This window comes from Notothenia rossii (genome assembly GCF_949606895.1).
Source record: "Notothenia rossii genome assembly, chromosome: 2".
NCBI lineage: Eukaryota > Metazoa > Chordata > Actinopteri > Perciformes > Nototheniidae > Notothenia > Notothenia rossii.
In genome coordinates, this window is record NC_136904.1 from 30,455,862 (window position 1) to 30,480,809 (window position 24,948).

General features: G+C 43.4%; 1 long non-coding RNA gene and 1 pseudogene across 8 annotated transcripts; one reads left to right on the top strand and one right to left on the bottom strand.

The window, feature by feature from the left end:
- Window positions 1-1,020: 1,020 nt before the first annotated feature.
- On the bottom strand, window positions 1,021-5,656 carry LOC307029245. Of its 7 annotated transcripts, XR_013805267.1 has the most exons (7): window positions 5,223-5,656; window positions 4,913-4,944; window positions 4,539-4,697; window positions 2,593-2,724; window positions 2,384-2,506; window positions 2,182-2,296; window positions 1,021-2,049 (listed from the first exon to the last, which is right to left on the bottom strand). It is a non-coding gene; the product is annotated as an uncharacterized lncRNA (long non-coding RNA). The 7 variants fall into 7 exon arrangements; XR_013805268.1 differs by lacking the exon at window positions 4,913-4,944 and having other exon boundaries at window positions 5,223-5,645; XR_013805269.1 differs by lacking the exons at window positions 4,539-4,697; window positions 4,913-4,944 and having other exon boundaries at window positions 5,223-5,409.
- Window positions 5,657-21,871: 16,215 nt separating this feature from the next.
- On the top strand, window positions 21,872-24,811 carry LOC307029223 (alpha-1,3-galactosyltransferase 2-like; annotated as a pseudogene). Its single transcript, XR_013810606.1, has 5 exons — window positions 21,872-22,467; window positions 22,954-23,031; window positions 23,143-23,238; window positions 23,698-23,830; window positions 24,154-24,811. The product of XR_013810606.1 is annotated as an alpha-1,3-galactosyltransferase 2-like (transcript).
- The last annotated feature ends 137 nt before the right edge of the window (window positions 24,812-24,948 follow it).

A 24,948-nucleotide genomic window follows, 5' to 3' on the forward strand; every position in this document is an offset into this window, starting at 1 on the left:
CAGCTGATCCAAGAGGCTTTTTAAACACCTTACTTGGCTTAAGAGGGAGGGGAATTTTCTCAACACATAAAGGAACACTTTATCCTTCAGTTTATCACAAACATTACATCAACACATTTGGAGATCCTAATTTGAATCCAGTCTGTAATTTGATATTAAGGTTTTAATAATGAAATGAGGTCATGAATCGAGTTCAAGGTTAAGATCATCTTTATTATCCTATGTACAAAAATGTACTCCTCAGACTATCCTCCTTTTGCTGTATCCTCTCCTCTCCTGTTCTCCTCTCCTCATACTCTCCTCCTTTTGCTGTCTCCTCTCCTCTGTTCTCCTCATCTCCTCTCCTCCTTTTGCTGTTAGATATTTAGACTGTAATGACAGCTTATGATATACTTTTTATAACTACATCAATCACATGCAATGGATTCAAAAGGTTGTTTTACTTAGCACCTCTTTCCAGCTCCATTCATCTCCAAGCTTCCAACATTCACCTGGCGGTGGTGCCTTGGATGAAAACAACTTTTGATATGATACAATACAACAACAATAGTTAACACCTATCCACAGCAATAAGCACAATGAGAAGACTAATGGTCTCTTTTATATCAGTTTATATTGGAGTGAAATGAACTGTGCCATGTCACATAGGATTGGAATGGATGATTGGCTGTGTTTTGTGAATATAGAGGAGATGGCAAAAGTAAATATACTTTGTTCTTACCTAAAGCATCTATCCTCCTCTTCGTACCCCTGCCTGCTCCTCCCGCATTAGACTCTGGGGACTTAGCTTTTAAAATCTTGTTCAAGCTGTCCACTCTGTAGTTGGATCTCATGACCTCAGCTTTATGACCCACCCGGCCTGAAAAAGGTTGTCTACGATGGCTGGTACTGAGAGGTGTTATGGTCCTCTTCTGCCTTTTGTGTTTGGGGGGGCGTGAAGGTGAGAGGAAGACTACTGTCATGTGGGGTGTGTTGCTTTACGTCCTCCAAAATATCATTTAGTCTTGATATAACTGTACACAGGGGTGGACTGGGACAAAAATTCAGCCCTGGCATTTTCTGTCCAGACCAGCCCACTAGATTATCAGCGGACACTACATAGAAGTCCACTAATCTTGCGGCATCTTCTCTCATGCATACTACAAAGGAGAGTCATATTCCTTGATAGCAGTTAACAAATGAAGCACTTAACTATGAACTCAAGGACTAAAATTGACAGCTATATCAATCAATCTTTATTCATTATAGTGTCAAATCACAACAGAAGTTATGTAATGACTAGGAGTGGGACAAGACTAACGGGAAGAACCCTTATGCTACCCTTTCAGTTTTTAGTCTGTGACTGTGAAAATCTTTTGGTGTAAGCCCAGTATTGGTTAAAACCAGACTCGGACAATAATAACAAAAAAATATCCTGACAAATAATCTAAATAGAAACATATTACGGACAGTAGCAGCATTAGAGCTGAAATTCACTCACTCATTATGAAACCATAAATAGAGGATTGAAAAAAAAAATATATATATATATATATATATAGCTGTGTGAAAAGTGTAAGACATGGGTTACAGGTCTGAATAGATATGCATTCTGATATACGTGTATGTGCCCAAGTATGTATTGCTCTATACTTCCTCGTCCGCAGCCAGCCAGCTCCACTCCTCACCAAATTTGTGACCTGCAAGGAACTGCAAACATAACTTGTACTCAGTATCTGTGTACTGACAAATATAAGTAGCCATGTAGCCATATTGTGACGTAGTGACACTTAGTGAACAAATGTATCTGTCATGAAGGATGACTTAAGTCTCAAAAGAGCCCTAAGGCCTACCTGCATAACTGTTAATTGAACTTAAAAGATATGCAGATGTTTGAAATTAAAACCATCAATATGAAAATCTTCAGCCAGGAAATAGTCATAATCAAACCTTTTGTTTCAATCTGAGACAAAACAAGTTGCATAATAAACTCACAAAGTCAAGACGAAGCTCTCAGATATGATGGATGACTCAAGCATCATAGAAGAACTTCTAGCAGGTCAGGAAAACCTGTTTGACAGGAGATAATGGTAGCAGAGAATATAAAGAGACATTTATGAATTACCAATTGTCATTTTATAACACATATAGTATGTTTCTTCACACAAACCTTTAAACATACACATATTGCATTCCTCTCACCACATGAAATAAGCTCAGGAACCCAAAAGTGGCCCAGTGAATGATGGAGGAGACGAAGCAGGTCCTCAAAAGGGGACAGAGGGAAAACAACTTCTTAGGCTCTCGGGTGGTCAACCTAAAAGAGACATGGAAACATTATTAAGTCTCTCATCATCACAAATCAAGTATGAATTCATATAACATTATAAGACACATGACATACTCAACAAATCATAGACTTCTCAGTAGCCAAAAAGTGGTGAAGTGGAGGAAGTAAGGGAGCAAATCCTTGAAAATGGACGGAGGGGGAACAACTCCTCAAGCTCTCACATGTCAAGTGGTCAACCTGAGAGGGAATTGGATACATTATTAAGTCTCTAATCATCACAAATTAAGTATGATTTCATAAAACATAAAAAATGATAAACTCACCATACTAGAGGAGACTCAACAGCCAAACTTTGGTGCAGTGAAGGTAGAGAGTGGACGCAGAGAGAGAGCAAGTCCTCGAACATGAACGGAGGGGGAACAACTCCTCAAGCTCTCACATGTCAAGTGGTCAACCTGAGAGGGAATTGGATACATTATTAAGTCTGAAAAATAAATAAAATGTTTTCCTCTGTCCTGCACCTAAAGTTGAAAACTTTTGGGATGTGCGTTTCTTTCAAAACTTTTTTAAAATGATGAAGTATGAATTTATACAACATTAAAAAATACATGATAAACTTACCAAATTCTAACAGTGGTCCCAAATGAGAGAACAAGTCCACATATAGAACAGAGGGAGAACGACTCATGTACACTAATTTAGTCTACATGATCACACCATTAAGGATCAACACATAAGCACAATACAACTTCTGAAAAGCATAATTAAAATGACAAATAATGAATTACTACATCCATAATGTGTGATAATAACAATAATATTAAATATTTCTCGCCTTATCAGTGGACCAGCTTTTTAAGCAGCTCACTCTTCTCTGCAAGTCTGTCTATCACAGAGTCAGAGTCCAAGGACATGAGGATGTCTTTCTCTGTGGACATCAACATAAATGCCTCCAATTTATCAGATGAGAGGGTGCTTCTGAGTCTGTTTTTAATAAACTTCAAAATTGAAAATGTGCACTCACAAGCCACCTGTGTGAGGGATAATGTAAGCAGGTATTTATAAGCAAGGCCTAGGGCAGGGTATGCATCTGTTAGCATGTTGAAATGGCGAAGTATCTGGTAGCAGCACAGAGGGCATTCTTTGCAGGAGCAAAAGCTTATGGGAGTTATCTCAACCTCTTCTGCGTTGTCCTCCTCACCACCTGATCCATCTTCTACTGTTCTTGCTTTGTACTCTGCCAATGGGGATGCCTTCAGCCTGTTCCACTGGAGTGCAAAGCTTTTCAACTCGGCCTACATATTTTCCTTGGTTGCCCTGCTGTCAAATCCTTGCAAGCACTTGCTTAAGTCTTGAAGGGCAGACTGGGGAAGAGCACTGCTGCAGAGCTGAGGGAAGTTTCTGGGATCCAGACATGCCAAGTCAGCATATAGATTGCCGTGTGTTAAAAAGCGCCTATGAATGGCTTCAATTGCTGTGTCCATGATCCGGTTATGCACATTCACCTCATAGGATTTTTCTGCATCATCCAGGGTCTCATCCTGAGCCATCTCTCCAGGCAAGACTTTCTTCAACCTCCTCCTCTTTTGTGGCAGTGTGGCCTCCACTTCAATTTCTGTGTCATCTCTCTCTTGGATTTCTGTGTTTGTCCAGTTGACAAATGTGTCTGCTGCTCTTTTTACAGATTCAAAATCTCTTCCCAAGCTTTTCAGCGTATCCTGTGTCGATGCCACCATTCTGTGAGCAGAGAGGATGTCCAATCCTACCGTCTGAAGGTATTTAGACAATGGAGAGGTATGTTTAAATATGCGGAGGAAGATTTGAGCAGTCAAGATCGTCTCATACTTGAGCAATGACTCTGCATATCCTCTGGCCATGACAAGGATACATGGTTTCACTGTTGCCTGTTTTTGTATAGCTGATAATGTCAACAGCACATCAACATACAGACCATCTTCCAGTTTTCCAAAGGAGCCAAACACCTTCTTCAGGGCCTCATGCTTGGCCCACCAGCGTGTCTCGCCAATAGGAGCAAGGCGTCTACGTCTCTTGTTTCGGCCTGACTCTTCCCACACATTCATCCTTTTATATGACTCTTTGATGAATACCGCAATGCCATTGAGGAGCGCAAACAGGGACCCACTCTCAATAAAAATCTGGGTTGTGTTTGCAAGCACCAGATTTAGTACATGTGCGTAGCACCATACATGGTGTATATGCCTCCAATCTGACATTCCACTGATGAACAGACTGCTATCAGTTCTCTTACCAAATGCCATGCAGATGAAACAATACAGCATGTGACGCTCTGGACAGTACGTCAGCCACCTTCTACTGGTGCCGTCTCTGCTACAGAACACTTTCTGCACCACTGGTGGTGGTGGTGCAGTCTTTGGGCTGCCTGAATTGGTCTGGCTCTCTCCCTGAACTGACACATTTACACAGAAATTAAAGTTACACACAAATTATGAAATAGTTATCACCTCAGTAAACAATAAATGAATTGAAAGATTACAATAAATTCAATGGCAAATATTGCAAATTAATGTAATTATTTCCTATAGGTTTACTTGTATTTTGTGCTAAAATTCAAAGTATCTCATCTGTATTTACAATACAGCTTGATTCTGCATCTCTACTTACAGCTCGTTGGTCCATGTGAATGTTTACTGTTGCTATGGCAACAAGAAACCGCTGACGTTAGCAGCTCTTAGCTAGCCTAGCTAAATCATCTGAACAATAATAACCCATAATATCAATTCGGCATATTTAAACAAAATCAACCACAACTACCAACATTCACAGCCCTTCAACTCTGGGCTAATATGTTGTCACAAGTAGGACTATGCAGTTAATTAGGTCACATCACATTCAATGTAAAAACGTTTTCTACTTTTTTTTTGGACATGTCTCAAAAATGTAGCCTAGCCAGCCCCAGGCTAACGTTACTTACCATTTATGCCTCCACTCGCTCGTCTCCCGGCGCAGCAGCACCTGCTGGGGCGGTGACCCCGGCACCAAATAGGTCCGTCAATTTAGAATATTTAGCAGCCTCCACCTCCAGAGATTTCAGCTTTTTAAGTCACAGTTTTTCAGCGCCACCCGGGCGTTTCTTCTGCTTATCCATTTTCAGCTCAGCAGCAGCCCGTCCCGCGACTCCCGCCCATGCCATGAGGTCCCGCCCCACCTTGGTTTGTGTTGTGATTGACAGCACTGTCAGGCCTCTCTGAGCCTGTCAGCCCATGATTGATTGACAATGACAAACAATAGACCAATAATATGTGTCGATGCTGGCAACACACTGCTAGCCCTCTGTAGCCAATTGGCCGGCCCAATTGGAGGGAATTTAGAGAAAAAAAAGAAAAAACCATAGCGGACCGGCCCACATTGGGTCAACGGCCCACCGGGACAATGCCCGGTATGCCAGATGGCCAGTCCACCCCTGACTGTACACATGAACGTCTCATCCTGTAGGTGGTATGTGTGCTCAGTAATTTCCCACAATAAGGTCCCACACTGCTGTCGTTTCCTATCTCTTGAGGACTTTGAGTGGTTACCACTGCTCTGATTACAACGAGAGTTAGAACGAGAACGTGACGTCATATTTACATTAGACGGATCCTTTCTAGCCATAACCCAGGGCTCCCCGGGCCCAGAACGGTCGGGACCCAATGGGGGCCCGTCGCCGAGGCAGCAGGCTCCGCCCCCGAGATATTCGCCGGCGGGCCCTGCTGCCTCGCGCCACCGAGTGCACTGACGTTCGTGGTCATATTAGGTATAAAGCATTGTAGCCTATAATATGAGTTGAACTTGTGCTGCTATTTTCACACTCACATTTAACATTAAAACATGAAAAATTGCAAGTGAATCCCTTCTATTGTCTCCAAATGTATTTTGGGTAAAATCGTCATCAACAGCCGTCCATCAACATCATACGTAAATGAACGTCAACGTCATCATCAATCACTTGTCATTCAACAGAGCACTACCTAAGCATGAGCAGTTATAAACACAAAAGTGGAGCTACAAAACGCAAAGAAAAAGATAAAAAGGACCAAGGAAAAGCCAAATTGTCCAAGCTAGATGGATATTTTTTTCGCCCTACTCCTCCTCCTGCGGGAGATGAACCTGAAGTTGTTGCCACTGCCAGCTGTGTTTCATCCCCGAGCCCCAGCCCGCCAACAACGATAGTGAGGGTTAGCCAGATTTACAGGTAGGCCACAATCACGGACACACACGTCTGTCAGCAAGAAAATGTGAGTTTGTGATAAATGTTGATATCATGGTTGTTGTTACTTCGTGTAGCTCGGCCGCCTATCTTATTTCCTTTTCTGTCTCTCGGCTGTAGTGATGATGATAATGATAATAATAATAATAATAATAATAATAATAATAATAATAATAATAATAATAATAATAATAATAGGGACGACTCAGCAGCTGCTAGCTGCTCGTCTAGAGGAGAGCCAGGCCTGACGCTTGACCAGCCGCACCCCTCCCCCTCCGGCTCCTTACCTGCTGCGCCGCAAGGTGAAGAAGTACCGGACACTGGGAATGAAAGCAGCAACAGGTCTCCTCCTCACGCTACTCCTACGGGTGAAACTCAGACCACGGATCATGATGTGTCCTGCAATTATCCTCTGGAGCGTTTTCCGATTGATCGGGCAAACTATTTTGAAAACATTGAGGACGCCAATATCAAAAGATATATCCTTAAAATGGGCCCATGCAAACCCAAAGGTCCATTTCCCAAAGACAAGGATAACCGTTGCTTTTCAGAAAGTCATTACACCTCCACCACTAAAGTTGGGATGAAATTTCCACGTAGCTGGATGTGCTATTCCCCAAAATTGGACTGCTGCTAGCCTGCTACTGTGAGCCTTGCTGGCTTGTTGCCAACCGAAAGGCACCGTTCTACAACAATGCATGGGTAAACGGAATAAAAGACTGGAAACATCTTTCTACTAAAATTGAGAGGCATGAATCCACTCAAATACACCTTGGTGCATGCGTAGTATATGAGCAGTGGAAAACCAACGGCACAATAGACGCTGACATGGAGAGGAATGTGCGTAATGCCGCCTAATTTTGGAGACAGGTCGTGGAGCGCATTGTTAATTTAACTCTCACTCTAGCTTCAAGCAACTTGGCATTCAGGGGCCATCGAGAGGTTCTAGGTCAGGGAAAAGCTGGCAACTTTTTGTCAATAATATAATTATTGGCTCGCTACGACCCTGTTTTGAAAGAGCTAATCAACCGACCAGAAGGGTCAGTCAAATACCTCAGTCACCAGATTCAAGATGAGATTATTTACATATTATCTCAACGTGTGAAAGCTGACATCATTGATGAAATAAACGAAGCCCCATTTTATTCCGTCATCATGGACACAACGCAAGATGTGTCAAAGATAGACCAGTTGAGTCAGGTTTACCGCTACATAACTGTTGTTAAGAACGGCATGGATATTGCAACAGATATACAGATCAATGAAGTCTTTTGGGGTTTTGAAGTGACTGAAGGTTCATCAGCTTCAGAGCTTGAAAACAAAATCCTTGGTTCTATAGAGAAAAACGGATTAGATCTGTCTAAAGGTCGCGGACAGGGCTATGATGGGGCGGCTAATATGAGTGGTGTGCAAGCAAGAATAGCCGAGAATGAGCCCCTTGCCCACTATGTTCATTGCGCTGCTCATAATCTCAACCTAGCTCTCAACGACTCTGTTAAAAATGTCCCTGGAGTGAAGCAGTTCTATGACACTGTAGAGACGCTCTACAACTTTTTTGGTCACAGTATCAAACGATGGGCATTGTGAATGCGTGAGTTAATGACGCCAGAGAGCAGAACTATCACATTAAAACGCTTATGTCCCACTCGCTGGTCATCTCGCCATGATGCGCTTGTTGCGTTAAGGCACAGATATGGAGACATTATAAAAGCCCTCGTCAAAATATCCCTTACCAGTGACAAAAAGGATGAGCGCAATGAAGCAAGTGCACTCAAGAATGCCATAAGCAAATTTAGCTTTCTATTTTTGGTCAACATGCAGACCAAGATTTTGGAAAGCATAAATTGTGCTTCACATTTACTGCAAGCAGAAGACGCGGATATTCTCAAAGCATCTACTCTACTGCAAAATGCCATCAGTGTTTTGGTGGAGTATTGGGGACAATTTGATGAGGCGAAGTCCGCCACTCTTGCCCTGGCTACTAAATGGGGAAGTCAAACACAGTTTGAAAAAACCAGGGCAAGGAAAGTTAAGAGACAATTTGATGAACTTTCTGAAGACAGCCGCCTCACTGACGCAAAGAGCAACTTTCGGGTGACCGTTTTCAATGCATGTCTCGATATAATCATCCAGCAACTGTCCCAAAGATTCACCATCTTAAATGCAACTGTGAACATGTTTGAGGCAATTCACCCCAACACACTACTACAAGCAAAGGATGAGGATTTACACCAAGCTTCCCAGCGGCTTAGAGAGCACTACAGTCGGGACATCGCCGCCAGGTTCCCTGGCCAGCTGCTTTCTTTCAGAACCTGTTTCAGGGACCAAATACAAAAACTAAAATCTGTCGCGGATCTGGTAAAAATGCTCATTGTTTACAACCCAGCAGTAACATCTACATTCAGTGAGGTTTGCACAGCCTTCATCTTATTTCTGACTCTTCCTGTCACCGTGGCAACCGCCGAGCGCTCTTTCTCCAAATTAAAACTCATCAAAAACTATTTGAGGAGCACGATGGGACAGGAGAGACTGAGTGGACTGGCCTTGCTGTCCATCGAAAGTGACCGAGCCAAGAAATTGGACATACAGCGGATTGTGGACGAGTTCGCGGAGCGCAAGGGTCGCCGAGTGCCCTTCAAGTAGTGGTGAGTACACTTCAAATTTAATTTGTACAGTAGCCTACTTGTACGTGAATGTATGGGCCGCCATGCCAATTTTACACTGCTGTGCTTTCATGGTGGCGGCTGGCTGTCCATGGTGAATGGTGTGTCAGAAATGTAGTCATTTTATTAGGCTATGTTTTCGTTGTCCTTGTGGTTTGTTGGACTTTATGTCATGTTATATCATTATTATCTCTGATATATATTTCGTTTCTATACCCTTTGCAGAAACGAAATCTTAAATATTACACCTTTTCTTTAGTTACTTTTCTTTCAAACATTGTTTTAAATTGTAATCTTACTGATTGAGCGACTTTTTACGCACGAGCGTCAGATTACCACCCCGGACTCCCGATATTTTTGTCAAGCTTTATTGGGTTTAAAGGGCCCGGTCATATGGCCCCGCCCCCCGGCCCGGGTCCGATATGTGCCGCCAGTGATCTGTCCTAAATACATTTAATAAGTGAATTGATTAAAGTAATTTGTGTTACACTAATGAACTATACTTACGTTTATTTCTTAATTAAAAATATTGAATAAAGCGAACATTTGTATATTGTGTCAAGTCTAAGAAGGGCTTGAATCGTTTTGCTGGAAAACTGGGAATGGAGACATCGATAACATATTTTAATGTTTAATTTTCTTCAGGGCCACCGTAGTGCACATTGATGAACACTTTAAAACAAAAATAATGCTTACAAGTGTAAATGAGCCGGATTTTAGCTTTGAGCTAATTTCCATCTGTAGTCCCGTCACATACAGCATATCAGAACATGACATTTATATATACAGCAAAAATAAATACATGATATGCAGAAAGAGCATGAGCAGCATACAAGCATTTACCACATGGCAGTACAATGTAGCAGCTATGATATATAAAGTGCAAGATAAGATAAAAGCGCTACATTAAGTGCAAGAGGAGATCCCCCTGTGTTAAAGTGCATTTATTTAGCGGTGATTACACGTCTGTTTGTTGCTCAACCATTCTTTAAATTGACCTTTAAAACTATTGAGAGTGGGATAATCCCGTATCTCAGTTGGGAGGCTATTCCACAATGAGCTGCCTTTAATGGAGAGGACATTTTGTCCAAAGGTGGTCCGTCTGTGGTAGACTTCACAGTCTCCTCTGGTTTCTGACCTAGTGCTGCGTCCAGTGTGTTTTCTGTGGATGAATTCCCCTAAGGGGAGGGGGGCCAGCCCATGTAAATATTATTTAAAAGACTTAAAATTGTCAAAACTCAAGAAATGGTGATTTTCAAGGATGGTACAGTGGTGGTATGACTGGTGCTTTCTGTCAAACACCTAGATAGCTCTCTTGAACAGCTGTTCTATGGGTTTCAGGTGTGTGGCACAAGCAAACGACCATGTACATATGCCAGGCCTGTAGATGGTGCTGTTCTCACAGAATCAGCCCATACAAAGACAGTGTTAAATTGAACGAAATGAGGAATGGCTAAAATGCATGATCTGTTTGGTATTTTGAAAAATAAAAAGTATAAATATGCCTTATATAGGTATGGTCCTAAACAAAATTATTCAAATATAGCATGATAGGTCCACTTTAAACTAATGTGTTGATGTGGTAAAAGTCTGGTAAGAATTCCGGGTAAATTACAACAATTTTAAGCGTAGAAAAAAGGGGTTACCTATAGTCAGCCCGCCACGTTCCTCCTTTTTTCATTTGTGCACTTGGTCGGTAGGTGACACTGACATTTCCTGGGGAAACATGGTACCTGGAGTGTGTTGGTTTTCTGATTATGTTGGCTTAAGTCCAACCAATTTGCATTTGACTAACAGATGAGCAATGTTAAGAGCAACACTACTAAACACTTTGAAATAATGTTGGGAAAACAGCCTCTCTTCACAACCGTATTTTATTGTAGTCATATCTGTGGTCTCTTAGCATACGCCACTAGCGCTGTTTGAAAGCAATAACACAACCACCAAAGATAATTATTAATAAAAGTGTAGTCAGGGATGTTTGCTAATCAACAACAACAAACTGCAGGAAACCCTTATGGCACCATCATGCACTGACAGAAATCTTCATACTACAATGACAGAAGCTTGTGTATGTGTGTATGCATGTCTGAGTAACAATTATAAAAACAACTCTTAGACCGATCTACTTTACACTTGCGGTTTGTGTTGCTGTGGAGTGTTACGTGTAGTTATTTGGAACAACAATTTTTCTTCATTGAGAGTGATTTTGTTTTGTTAGTTTTTTTCCTCATTAAGAGTTACTTTGTTTTGATACTGTTTTTCCTCGTTAAGAGTGATTTCGTTTTGTATACCATTGTAGTCGAGCTTTGGTTTGAATAAACCTTTTTTTGTTAAAACCTGTCGTGCATTTGAGTTCAAACCCATTTATTCAGTCGTATGTTTTAACAGTTTAACCGAATGTAATCCAGAATTTTTCCCTTGAATTTCTGCTGGTATAATTTTGTTGTTTGACTTGATTTACCACCTGCAGCTATCATAACAGCATGATCAATGTGTTTGTTTTAGAACTGAAAAAGGTGCTGTGATTCTGTGTTTTGTTTTGTGTGATTATGTTTTAAAATTCAATTTAAAAGGAGCAATAATAGTAATAATAGGTAACTATTATTTTTTGAAAACTAACAAATATGAATTCTAGAATCTGGAGTTGTTGATGCAGTTTGGCCAAGAAGTTGTGTTAACAATGGCGTCAGACAGGATCAGTCAACACATTATTGCACTCCTTATGATCTGTTTTGTGTTTGGTCAAGGCCTTTCTGCACCTTTGCTAAGCAGGTACGTGCTTCTTTTTGTTAATATCCTCAAAAGACTGTAAGGCCCTTCTCCAGGAAGACACTGAATTTGTGTTCTGCTTAGACATGATGGGGAGTTAATTTTTTTTAATAAGAAGATCCTCATGGCAGTATTTTAATTAAAAAGTTGAATTCTCTGTTTGCTTTGCTATTGGGATCTACCTACTATTTGTGGATGTATTTAATTCTGCTAGATATCTATCTCATAAAAGACTAACAGTGTAGTTAGTAGGAGGGTGTTTTTGTGTAGGACACAGGGGATTATTGGATATGGGGAAAACTGACAGAACACACGGAAGCAGTATCAGGTTATAAAAGGTGCGGGAGGAAACCCTTCTGGTTACATCAGTAAACACTTTCCTTACCAGTTTATGGTCATAATCACTTGTTCAAAGTCTTCTACTTTAAACTTTAGAGTAAAACATACAAAAAAAGCAATGTATACCTGGGGGCAGGGCATTGTCTTTAAAAGGTTGCTTACATTGCGTTGTGCGGTGTGGAAAACACTACATTTCACATTGCAATTGTAGTAGTTTCGTTCTCAGAATATTGTCCATACAGGTTGTTATGCATGTACAAGACAGTTTAATAGTTTCTGATACCAGCGACCCCCACAGTGGGATGATGTTACCTTCACTGTTTTTATCTGATGTTGTGTGTTTTACAGCAGAACTGATGAAGGTACAGCAGAGTTAAAGTTGCTCTTTGACCCCGGCCTTCACAAACAGCACATTAGCCTTACAGATGGTAAGATAGCCACATTTGAATAACCAAATTATCAAGCTACCAAGGCAGACACTGAACAGAGGAACATTGATAAAACAGACAGAACACTATCAAACTTTATTTGAGTAGATTATACATTAATCTGTTTGTTTTAATATGTTGCTGCAGATTACGGTGAGAGGCCCCTCCCTCTTCCCCTGCCACCAGACTCTGAAGATCCTTATCGACCTAACCTGGAAGATGAATACTACTGACAGAAGCACAGCAGATCCTGATATGGATAAATGAAGCTCACTTGTCCTGCAGGGAGGATTAACTCCAATAAAAAACAACCTCAGGGTGAAATAAGTACAGAATTGTGTTGTGTTTGTGCATGTTTACTTATATGTTTATCCTTTTAGGGACAACATAATGAAAGTACATTGTGACGAAGACGTCGTCACTATATGCATAAGACACATGGTAAAAGGCACACTCAGGACAACGCATTCATTGTTGAGGTATACTAAAATAGATTTATATTGTGCAATTTTCCAAACTCACATTGGTTTCTCATACAGCATCTCTGTATAGCATATTTATTCACTCTCTGTCCTAAACGGCTTGTTGGAGCTCCTGCACCCCCCATGAGCCCACTGTGCTCTGATTGGTCAGCTCGCCCACTCTGTTCTGATGAGATCACCACCGTTACAGCGGAACATCAGTGATTATGTGTTACAATGGCGTTAGCAACCAGAAAACGACACCAGTAATGACAAACAGATGAGAATGCTGCGTGGGGTCTGGGTGCCGTGTTGGCGGGACGTTGTGCGGCTCGCTGCTGTGAGAAGCAGACAGTGTGAGCTGGGTTCATTTCCTGCTTGCTGTGTGGGGTCTGCGAGACAGCGAGACATTGCGAATGGACGCGGGAAGGAGGGGATGCTGAGCAGTGTTGGGTGTAACGCGTTACAAAAGTAACGGAGTTACAGTAATATATTACTTTTTGCTGTAACGAAGTTATGTAACGCATTACTAATGAAATATGGGTAATATATTACCCGTAACAATGCTCAGTAACGCAGTTACAACACATTTCAACCCGAAATTAAATGGTGTTTTGTTTTTTAAGAATGTACTAACATAGCGAGACATTCCGACACCAGACAAATTGTGCGGGTAGATTAGTAAACCTGGTATGTTTACCCTTCAGGCTTCGCGTCGGGATCTTCGGGGAAGTTGAATGTTATGCACCCTCTATTAAAAAAAGAGAACAGAGCGAAAAATACTAAAAACAAATTGCGTCAGGTGCGCGTGACCTGCTCCACTCCACGTTAGTAACCTATAGTTCTCATTCATAACACTCCGTTCGACACTACCGTGTTGCTAGACATGCTTATCTCGAAAATCAACAAAAATCAGTACTCAACAGGTGGAACTCTGTCCCAACACGGGGCCCAGCACTGCATGGGCCACACTTGGAGCAGAGACATCCAATCTGTAAAAACGGACAAAGGTGAGCGGTGAAGACCAGCTCACTGCTGCACAAATGTCCTGGATGAAAACACCCTTGAACAAAGCCCAGGATGTCGCCAGGCCACGAGTAGAATGAGCATGCAGGCCCATTGGTGCCTACAAACCCTGACTCGTATAAGCCAGAGCTATCGCTTCCACAATCCAGTGGGAGAGTCGTTGCCTGGTAACGGGCTTGCCCTTATGAGGGCTAGCCCAGGATACAAAGAGTTGGTCATTGCATCGAAACTCTTTTGACCTGTTCACATAGGTGCGCAAGGCACAAATTGGGCACAGCAAATTCGGCAGCTGTTCTCTAGAAGAACACAACGGTGAAGGAAATGCCGCAAGGTCAATGGGGGTGCATGAGCCAACCACCTTGGGCACAAAAACAGGGTTGGGCTTCAGCAACACTCTTGTTTGTCCCGGGGGAAACTGAGTGCATGAAGGGTGTACAGAGAGCGCATGAATGTCACTGACTCGCTTGGCAGATGCCAGAGCCAGCAACAACACTGTCTTCAGTGACAGGTGTTTCATGTCAACTTCTTACAGGGGTTCAAATGGAGGTCGAGTGAGCCCATCTAAAACCACTGCCAAGTCCCATAAGGGCACCAGTGACCTGGAAACAGGGAGGAGCCTGCGAGCCCCTTTCATAAAACGGCAGACCAAGGGATGTTGGCTAGCCGTCTTTCCCTCAAAACCCACGTGGCATGCAGCAATAGCAGCCAGGTAGACTTTAATCATAGAGAAAGCTCTGTGTTTATCAATCAGGTGCTGTAGAAATGATAGAATCACACCGATAGGACATTGAAAAGAGACGTGTCCCTTTTGGAGGCACCACTCCTCAAACACCCTCCACTTACAGTCATAAAGAGACCTGGTGGAGGAAGCTCTTGCACTCTGAATAGTGTTTATCACCTTCTGAGGAAGCCCCACTGTACTCAAATTATACCACTCACGGGCCAGGCCCATAGTGCCAGGCGTTCCGGGTGTGGGTGAAAAATCGTCCCCCCCGCCTGAGACAGTATGTCCCTGCGTAACGGGAGCTGCCACGGCTGCCTGCACAGCAGGTAATATATCTCTGCCAGCCAATACATTGCAGGCCAGTGCGGAGATATCAGGATCAGCGTGTGGCGATGCTCTCTCACTCTGGCCAGAGTCGGAGGTATTAGAGCCAGGGGTGGGAACGCGTACAGAAGGACCGGCGGCCAAGCGTGCGCGAGCGCGTCCACGCCTAACGGTGCGTTTAGACCGCGCATTGAAAAGAACAGCTGAAATTGAGCGTTTTCTTTTGACGCGAACAGACCTACCGCGGCTCGGCCGTAACGTATCCACAACTGACTCACAATTGTTGGATGTAGAGTCCAGTCTGCATATAGTGGTGCACCTCTGGACAGCAGATCTGCCCCGAGGTTGATCACCCCCGGTACGTGCGTTGCTCTCAGAGAAAGGAGACGGCCGCAGCTCCATAGTATCAGTTTGCATGCCAGCATGTGTAACTGGAGAGAACGCAAACCCCCTTGACGGTTTATATACGATATTGTGGTTGTGTTGTCTGTCCTCGCGAGGACATGATGTCCTTTGAGAAAAGGCAGAAAACGTTTTAGGGTGAGAAACACCGCTAAAAGCTCCAGATAGTTTATATGTGACCGTTGGAGGTCTCTGCTCCAGAGATCCCTCACAGGTCGGCCTTCGTATATACCCCCCCAGCCCGTCAGACATGCGTCTGTGGTGACCACTTTCCGTGATAGGACAGCACCCAGAGGTACGCCCCGTACTAGAAAAACCGGGTGCAGCCAGTGGCGCAGTGCCATTACGCATTCCACAGTGACCATCACTCTCCGTGCGCCATGACGCACAGGGGTCCAGTCTGAGAGCAGCTACCCAGCGCTGAAAATCCCTCATGTGTAAGCAGCCCAGTCGTACCACCAGGATGGCTGACGCCATGAGCCCCAGTAACCGCAGACATGATCTGAAGAGAACATATTTGCATGGGCGGAAATGAGCAAGGCAAGCCCTGAAAGCTTTCACTCTCTCCGCTGACAGGCGGGCTGTGAAGGACACTGAATTTAGGCATAAGCCCAGGAAGAGTACAGTCTGAGCTGGGGACAACATGCTCTTTTCTGTGTTTATTACAAAACCCAGGTCGAGCAGGTGTTTCACGAGGATATTCGTCTGCGTAATAGCCTCCTGCTCCGACTGTGCGAGAAGGGGCAAGTCGTCTAAATAGGTTGCCAGGCGAATGCCCTGTTGTCTCAACGGGGCGATTGCTGCCTCCGTACATCGTACAAACACCCGTGGACTGAGAGACAGACTGAAGGGAAGTACTCTGTACTCGTAACAGACACTCTGAAAAGCGAACCTCAGATATTTCCTGTGTGGATAATATACTGGGATGTGAAAATACGCGTCTTTCAGGTCGATTGATGTGAACCAATCACCCTGACGCACGAGACGCAGCAGAGATGCGTGAGTGAGCATTCTGAACAAGTATTTTCTTAGGTATTTGTTCAGAGCCCTTAAATCCAGGATAGGGCGAATTCCGTTCCCTCCCCGTTTGCGGACGAGGAAATACCTGGAATAAAAGCCGCTCTGACTCTGTTCGGGAGGCACTATATTGATGGCCTTCTTTTCTAACAGCGAGAAAATCTCCTGCTCTAGAATACGGGCCGACTCTCCCCAGGCTTGTGAATGCACAATGCCCGAGAAGTGAGGGGGGGGTGACAGCGAATTGGAGTCTGTAGCCCCGTGATATCGTCCTCAACACCCAAGCTGAGCTTGTGAGCGCTTTCCACCTCTCGCTCATGAGAGTGAGAGGAGAAGTGGCCTCTGCCCTGCTGTCGGCTCTCTGTGCCTTTATTAGTTGTGTTATGGGGCCCTCTAGTGTCTGAACACGATAGTACCCCTGACTGACAACCTCGGCCGACACTGCGCATGCGCGAGGTGATAATGCGTTGACAGACTCGGTTACCGTCCGCTTGTTGAGAAAGGTGACAGCCCCCCTCAGAACCGGCACAGTCACCTGACTGTTTATTGTTTTTCTTTTCATCTTTTTTGATTGCGCCCTTGGCGTCAAGCCTGGAAACGACAGTGGAATATGCTTTATTGAAAAACATGGACATGTGCTTGTGTGAATTAGACGGGCAGCAGAACCTGCTGTCTCCAACATAAAGTCCACGTTCCCCATGGCGTGAACCGGATGTCGTCTGGACATCACACAAGGCGACGGGGAGTTGGGGGCATGGATGGCCTCCGGAAGCACAGTCCAGCGCAGAACAGGTGGAGCAGGAGAACAGGGAACTTCCAGCTCTTCCACCGAGGAGAGGAGGGAAGGCTGTCAGGCCGCTCTCTTCTTCTTCCTCGCCTGATGACCAAAGGTCTGGGCCGGCTGTGCCGGTGCAGCCGCTGTCGGAGCTGGGGACTTTCTTGGCCAGCTCGTCCTCGCCTCGTGCCTGGGTGGGGGACCCGGGGCAGGCTGAGGCTTATGCCGTTTTGGGATCTTAAATTGGGAGGGTCGTGAGGCAGCCTGAGTGAAGGTTTGTTGAGGGCCGTCGGAGGTGGCTGCTGGACCTTCCGGGTAAGACAGAGCTGGAGAGCCTCGTCTTCTCTTTTCTTGGCCTCACACCGCTGCTGCATCGAAGCCAGAGCAGTGCCAAATATGCTTTCGGGGACAATTGGCATGTCCAAAACGTTGTCTTACTCTTACTCGTCCTCTCCCAGTCTGGTAGGTTCGTCAGGTTAAGCCACCTGGCTCTCTCCTGCACCACCATCATCCCAAGCGACTTACCCGTGGCTTGGACCGCACAGCGCTGCACGCGGAGGAAAATGTCCGTGATGGCGGTCATTTCATCCCACACAGCAGGCTCAGGTTTATTTGTCATGTCTTCGCACAGCTCTGCTTGGTAAGCAGTCAGCATCGATGAGACATCGAGTGCCCTTACAGACAAAGCCGCCGCTTTGTAAGCCCGTTCGGTCATTGCTGACTGAAAACGATCTGCTTTTGTCGGCAGTGTCCTGTTAGATGCCGAAGACAGCCGTGGTTGGAGGTGGGCTGCAACAAGCGGCTCCATAGGAGGCATGCGAAGCAAGCCGAGCTTCTCCATGCCCTCAAAATCCAAAGAGGACGCTCCCTAGATCGGGGACTTAATGCTGAACGGGTGGTCTCTCCACGAGACAGACACCTCGTCCAGCAGCTCCGGCAAAACTGGGAGAAGCTGTCTTGCCATCCTCGCAGCCTGGGGCAAATTCTTCCCCTCGTAACGAGACCTGGTGGTCTCCTTTGCTACTTCAGGCCAGGGGATGTCCAGCCTGGACGCAGCGCGTTTACACACGGTTTGCAAGTCCATGCTGAGACGGGGCGAAGCTGGCATGCTTTCGCCCGGAGGAGCAGACACAGCATGAGGCTTGGCAGCCTGAGCGGATGAGACGAAAGTATCATCCTCGTCTTCGTCTGAGTCGGATAAGAGAAACTCAGAGGCACCCTCTTCGTTTTCCTCTATATAATCCAACTCCAGGACATCCTCCGCGAGCGGAACCACGATGAGGTCCAGCTGGGAGCCCCAGCTAGCCTCAGCGCAAGGCTCAGCCTCCGTGGCGGCTACCTCCATGTCTCGGTTGCTGGCCGGCATATCACCAGACATGAAAGGATCTCCTCCCGACAGGCTAGCTTGGCGCGCTAGCCGTCGACGGAGGCTCTTGATGGTGAAGCAGGCACAGTGTCCGCACGAACCGGGGGCGTCGATAGCCTTCCGGGCATGTTCCAGCCCAAGGCAGGACGAGCAGACGTGGTGTGAGTCCGTGCTCGATATTTTATACCCGCAGCCGCAAAGTCGAGCCTCAGAGCCTCCGTCTACTCTGGTGTGAGGAAGAGAAGGGTCCATCCTGGATAGCTGGAGTGCCGACTTGGAGGGACGGAACAACAACTGGTATGTTCCTGTTCAATATATCAAAAACCCTTACCGTTAAAAAACGGCGGGGCAGAATCGAGTATTAACTGGTGTGTTAATATTTGAATCTGCAAAGCAACAATAACTGCATGTTACTGTTCAATAATCAAAACCTTACCATTGACAAAACGGCGGGGCAGAATTGAGTATTAACTGGTGTGTTAATATTCTAATCTTATGCGAAGCAAGTGTAGCCGGCAAGCGTCCCGCGACCGAAAGTTAGCTTAGAGTGGTTCAGTCCAATTTAGAGATGTGCTCCGAAGCGAGAAGAGGTGTTTGAATGACGCTGCGTCGTAGCGCAAGCTACTTAAAGGGTGGGCGGATTCCCTGACGTGGTCGTCAAGATCACCAGCCAATCAGGATTGGCGTAATGAGATTGATGCTTCTGAGGCATTCGCGGGGAGGCGCATCCCATCGTGAGACCTCGAACGGAGTGTTATGAATGAGAACTATCTCAAATCCCAAGCTTATCAACAAGCTAATGTTGCAGCCAGCTGAAATGTTCTCCAGGTCACAAAGTCAACCTCACATGATGATGTGATACCAGTTTTCAAGGACAGTAAATGTTCTCTTCCCAGCGTATATGATGGGACCAAAGTGATGATTTAGTAGGTATACATGGTTTTAATAATACTTTTGCTTTTCAATGTTTGCCATTTCAAACCATGAGCTGGTTTAAATAATATTTGCCTTGATTTACAATATGTTCTCATTTGTTTTATCAGTACAATTTTGAAGCTTTTGTGCTTTTCTTTGCCATAGTCCACTTTGGACTATATAAAAATATATCAGGATTGCACTTTTAACTCACTTGAAATGTTCTCACTTGCTTGGTTTCAAAACATAACAAATGCCATAATCTGTTCATTGGGGACCATCAATACTATTTTTCATTGCTGTTGCCGGACACTCATGCAAACCTACTACTGCTGCGCCCCCTTTAATCTCAGATGCACCCGGAGTCATTTTGTTCTGGAACCGGGCCTGTATACTAAACAAACTACAGAGCCCATTCCGTGCCCTGTGATTGTTCACTTCCTGTCTGCCTTCTTCTGGTGATTTATCTGACGTCCAGCGCTCCGTCTTTTAACCTCTTTTCCTTTTTCTTTCTTGATCCTCCTTAGCAACCTTCATTATAGTCCTTGACAGTGGTCTGTACTGTATTAACAACGTATCACATGTTAAGAATTTACAATGAGAATCGAGTATTCAACTAAGCCGTGTAATACAAGTTGTTAGTTGTAGCCTTAAGGGCCTACACAGTTGTTATGCTATACCACATCGCCGTTCACTGGATGTATAATGAGCTGCATTAAACTACTTTAGCATTTAAAATACCTAGCCATTCTCATGCGATTTTTTGGGTGAAAGTAACTAAAAAAGTAGTGTAACTCATTACATTTCAGAGACAGTAATATTGTAATGTAACGTATTACTTTCAAAAGAGAGTAATAATTAATATGTAATATATTACATTTTGGAAGTAACTTGCCCAACACTGACACTGAGGGGGGACATCTGCGAGGCTCCACTAGCACCTGCACCCCCAAACTATTTTTCACAATTAAAGCCCTGATTATGTTCTCCATGAGTCCAAAAGGCTCCCAGACAATGGATTTCGCTCTTGATGAAGAGTTTTCTGCAATACTGTTCTCCGCTAGAGAGCTTCGCCTTCACCGGCTCAGTCATTTTGAATGTGACGCGCTCAGCAGCAGACTGGCGGTGCAGATGTTATGATTATAAGCGGGCCCGCGGGGGAGAGTGGTCAGAGGTGATATGCCGGCCCGCGGGGGAGAGGTTATAGGATTTAAACATTACATTAAATTATTATCATTTTTATATATTTATTATGCAACACCCGCGATCCGACCCGCATCTCAATCAATCAATCAATGTTTATTTATATAGCCCAATATCACAAATGTTACATTTGTCTCAGTGGACTTCACAGTTTGTACAGAATATCAGTATGACAATACGACACCCTCTGTCCTTAGACCCTCACATCGTACAAGGAAAAACCTCCAGAGAAAACCCATAGTTTAAAGGGAAAAATGGGAGAAACCTCAGGGAGAGCAACAGAGGAGGGATCCCTCTCCCAGGACGGACAGACGTGCAATAGATGCCGTGTGTAAATTGAAAAGATAATACATTTGCAACATAGGTAGTCCAAATGTTTGGAAATGCATGTGTGTATAATAGGAAGATGAATCCACGAGGATATCCATCCAGGACTTATGATCCAGGACCACAGCCACGACTCAAGATCCAGGACTCGCGATCCATGACACAGGACCGCAGGATCATCCATGACTCCGGATCCCGGCGTATATAGACACCAAAAAGAAAGACATTTGGGGAAGCTGGGTTAATCGGAACATGAGAGTACACAGGTATAGACAGAGAGAAGGAAGAAGTAAGATGTCCCCCGACAAACTAAGCCTATATCAGCAAAACTAGGGGCTGAATCTAATCAGCCCTAACTATAAGCTTTATCAAAAAGGAAGGTCTTAAGCGCACTCTTAAAAACGGATAGGGTGTCTGCCGCCCGAACACAAACTCGAAGCTGATTCCACAAAAGTGGAGCTTGATCTTCTTTGTTTTACCATACATAAGATATTGGAGTTATGCATAGAAACCTATCATCTGCTTACCTATGTTCTAATGATGTGAGACAGGAGCTTCCGTGTTGTGCAGAGGCAGGTTATCGCCTGGTAGTTTGAGATCTTTCCTCCATGTATTACATTGTAATAGCGTCATGGCATGGAGTAAAATGATTACAAATGCATGTGAATGTAATTATCATCACATTATGTAAAAATGAATCCATATGATTAAAAAAATATCTTTATTTACTCTCTTTTTTATTGTGAGTTTTAGAATTCTGGAATGTAAGCATTAGATGTTGTTGTAAAACCTCTAACAATGGTATTTAATTGTTTCCATGCCATGTAGCCGCTTAATTCTTAAATCTCACAGCGCAATGTGGCACTTTCAATAGGTGCAATAATTAAATGTCATGTGAACCGAACCCATACATGTCAGAAATGGCAAAAAGGAACTGTGACTACTGATTCTCAACAGTGTTTAGAAAATGATTAACGTAAAAGAGGAAGAAACAAAGTTCATTATAGTTTTTACTGTGTAATATGTTATCACGTTATCAGTATTGATATAGAGTGGGTCATTGATACTGGTTGTGTAACTGACTGTTGTTTTCTTTTGGATGCTGCCCAACCGATACCTTAACCTTTTGAATTTGTTCCTGGACAAAAGTAGAGGTATTTCTTCGCAGCTATGAGGTATCCTTTCCCTCATCTTCCAGGTTTTTCAGCTAATCAGTTATCTGATGTTGGTAAGTCACTAAACAAATAAAGAACATATCTTATTTATATTTCCCTCTGTAAAATGATCAATTATAAGGTCTGAGGATTATGAAAAGTTATGTTGGTCTTTTTTTCTGAGCAGGGTTTATCAAATTAAGAGTTTGAGTCATTGCATCTATCATTCTGATAGCACTTGGGATACTATATCCCCTTTTCTGTTTGAATTGGAAAATTATACAAGGGGATGATAAAAGCTATAAAGTAGTCCTATAAAACACAGAATGTTAGCATGTTAAAACAACATAGTTAATGTCAATGTCTTTCAGTTAAGGTATATTAACAAAATCATAGACTTTAATCGCTGATACAACATAACTTGACTTTCACCATTGTCTTCTGCCACTTTCTCCCCTATACAGTTTGTCCATCTTTATATAGCCCCCTGGTAACTTGTCTAAAATGATCTATAATGTTTTCGTTTATTCTTTTTTTTCATTTATTTTGCATCATTTTAGTGAGCTCAAGAAAACGAGTGCTGGAATATTTTGTTGTCTTGTGGTGCTTGTTGTCAGCTGCACTTTCTTATATTCAAGGTGAGTACCAAAGCATCATTATTGTTCTTGGAGAATTATAAACCCAGTAAATATTTTGCAAAAGTCACTTGAAATGTTTTTCTTCCTGTCTAATTATGGTTACAACATTAGGTATTTAAAGAGCCTCTTTCCTGTGGAAAATCTGCCGGTGACGAATAACAGAGAACCGACACAGATCATGAATTCAGACGACACGCTTAACTTTGGGTAAGAGACCGTACCCTTTGCATACTCAATATCAAGTTCTATATTTAAAGGGCATTAAAAAAAAAACATGTGACCCAATTTTAATGTAAAAGAATAGCCATCAGGTTTAAAAGAATGTCGACAAAATATATGCCTCACTCATATAGTTTCAATAATCTGAATAGGAGAGTAGTGACGCTGAATTCAACACCCATGTAAAAGATGCAGATATTATCTTTTTTAATGTAGGCCTATGTCATATTTATTACCAACTCCTAAACCAATTATCATTAAACCAATACGATTTTCTGAACCCTCATGTGAAAAAAGACTTAAGTGTTCTTTTCAGACACACCTGTTTGAAAGGGAAACAATGGCATAAATGCAAACATTTGCTTTAAGATGAATTACTTGCGTATTATTATCAATTATGACATTTCCTCAAATAGATGATACAAATATCTTTATTTTTTACTTCAGAGCCAGAAAAGGGGTTGAAACACGTACATCTTGGAAAGCTCCTCTGGGAGGAGATGTTTGACCCCAATCTTTACGACCAGAAGCACATCCAAAATCAGACGTCTGTGGCCCTCACCTTGTTCGCTGTGGGAAGGTTTGTTTGTCCATAAAAACACTGTGAGGACACCAGTGATTTCACACCAGTTCAGTCTGAAGTTGGTAGCACTTTGCCAAACGTTTTGGTATTTTGAACACATGAATACACCCTGAATCCCCTTGAAAGATATAAGATTGTGTCTGTAGAAGTATAGACAAGACAACTGAGATTGGGTTCAGAATGCAGTGTAAAAACTAAGGTCATCAAAAGTGAATGCATAAAGTAGCCCACCCAAATAACTAAATCAATAACATATGCATGTTTTGTGTGTGCTTATAATCATAAGAAATAGTTTTTGTGTTCCTCTATCCCTACTCAAGGCACCTGGATGCCTACCTGAGGACCTTCCTTACCTCTGTAGAACAACATTTTATGTTGGGATTAAAGGGGAAATATTACGTGTTTACGGATTTACCAGAGAAAGTACCAAGCATTGAGCTTGCTCCTAACATTGAAGGTTATCCCGGTGGAAAAGCACTCCAGGTGGCAGGACATTTCTATGATGCGCATGAAAACTATATCAGACGCCATAGAATCAGAGATTCATCACCACTGCAAATATGTATTCTGCTTTGATGTGGATCAGGAGTTTAAAGGAAGATTTGGCTCAGAGGCTCTGGGGGATTCTGTGGCTTTGTTACACGCAGGGTATTACAAAGCGCCAAATAATTCAACCCCAGATCCAAAGCCTTCATGGAAACCAGAGATTACTACTACCATGCTGCTGTCTTTGGAGGCTTGTTGGAAAATGTGAAGAATTTGACAGATTACTGCTTTTTAAATATCATGGAGGACAAACTGAACAATGTGGAGGCTTTGTGGCACGATGAGTCATCTTAACAAATACTTTTGGATCAACAAACCAAGCAGGTTACTTTCCCCTGAGTACTGCTGGGAACCGTCAATTCAGGACAAAGACATACACGTCATCCCCTAATATGGGCACACAAAAATTATGACGGACTTCGTACTGGGTAGATTGGCTAGAAGAGCTGCAAATTATGATGTGACTGTGAAAAGAGACGTGCAATAATTTGTCCTTCAATCTTTGTAAAGGAAAACCCCCTTCCTCCTGTGCTAACAATCTTAAATAATTGTTTTTCTGTTTTAATTTC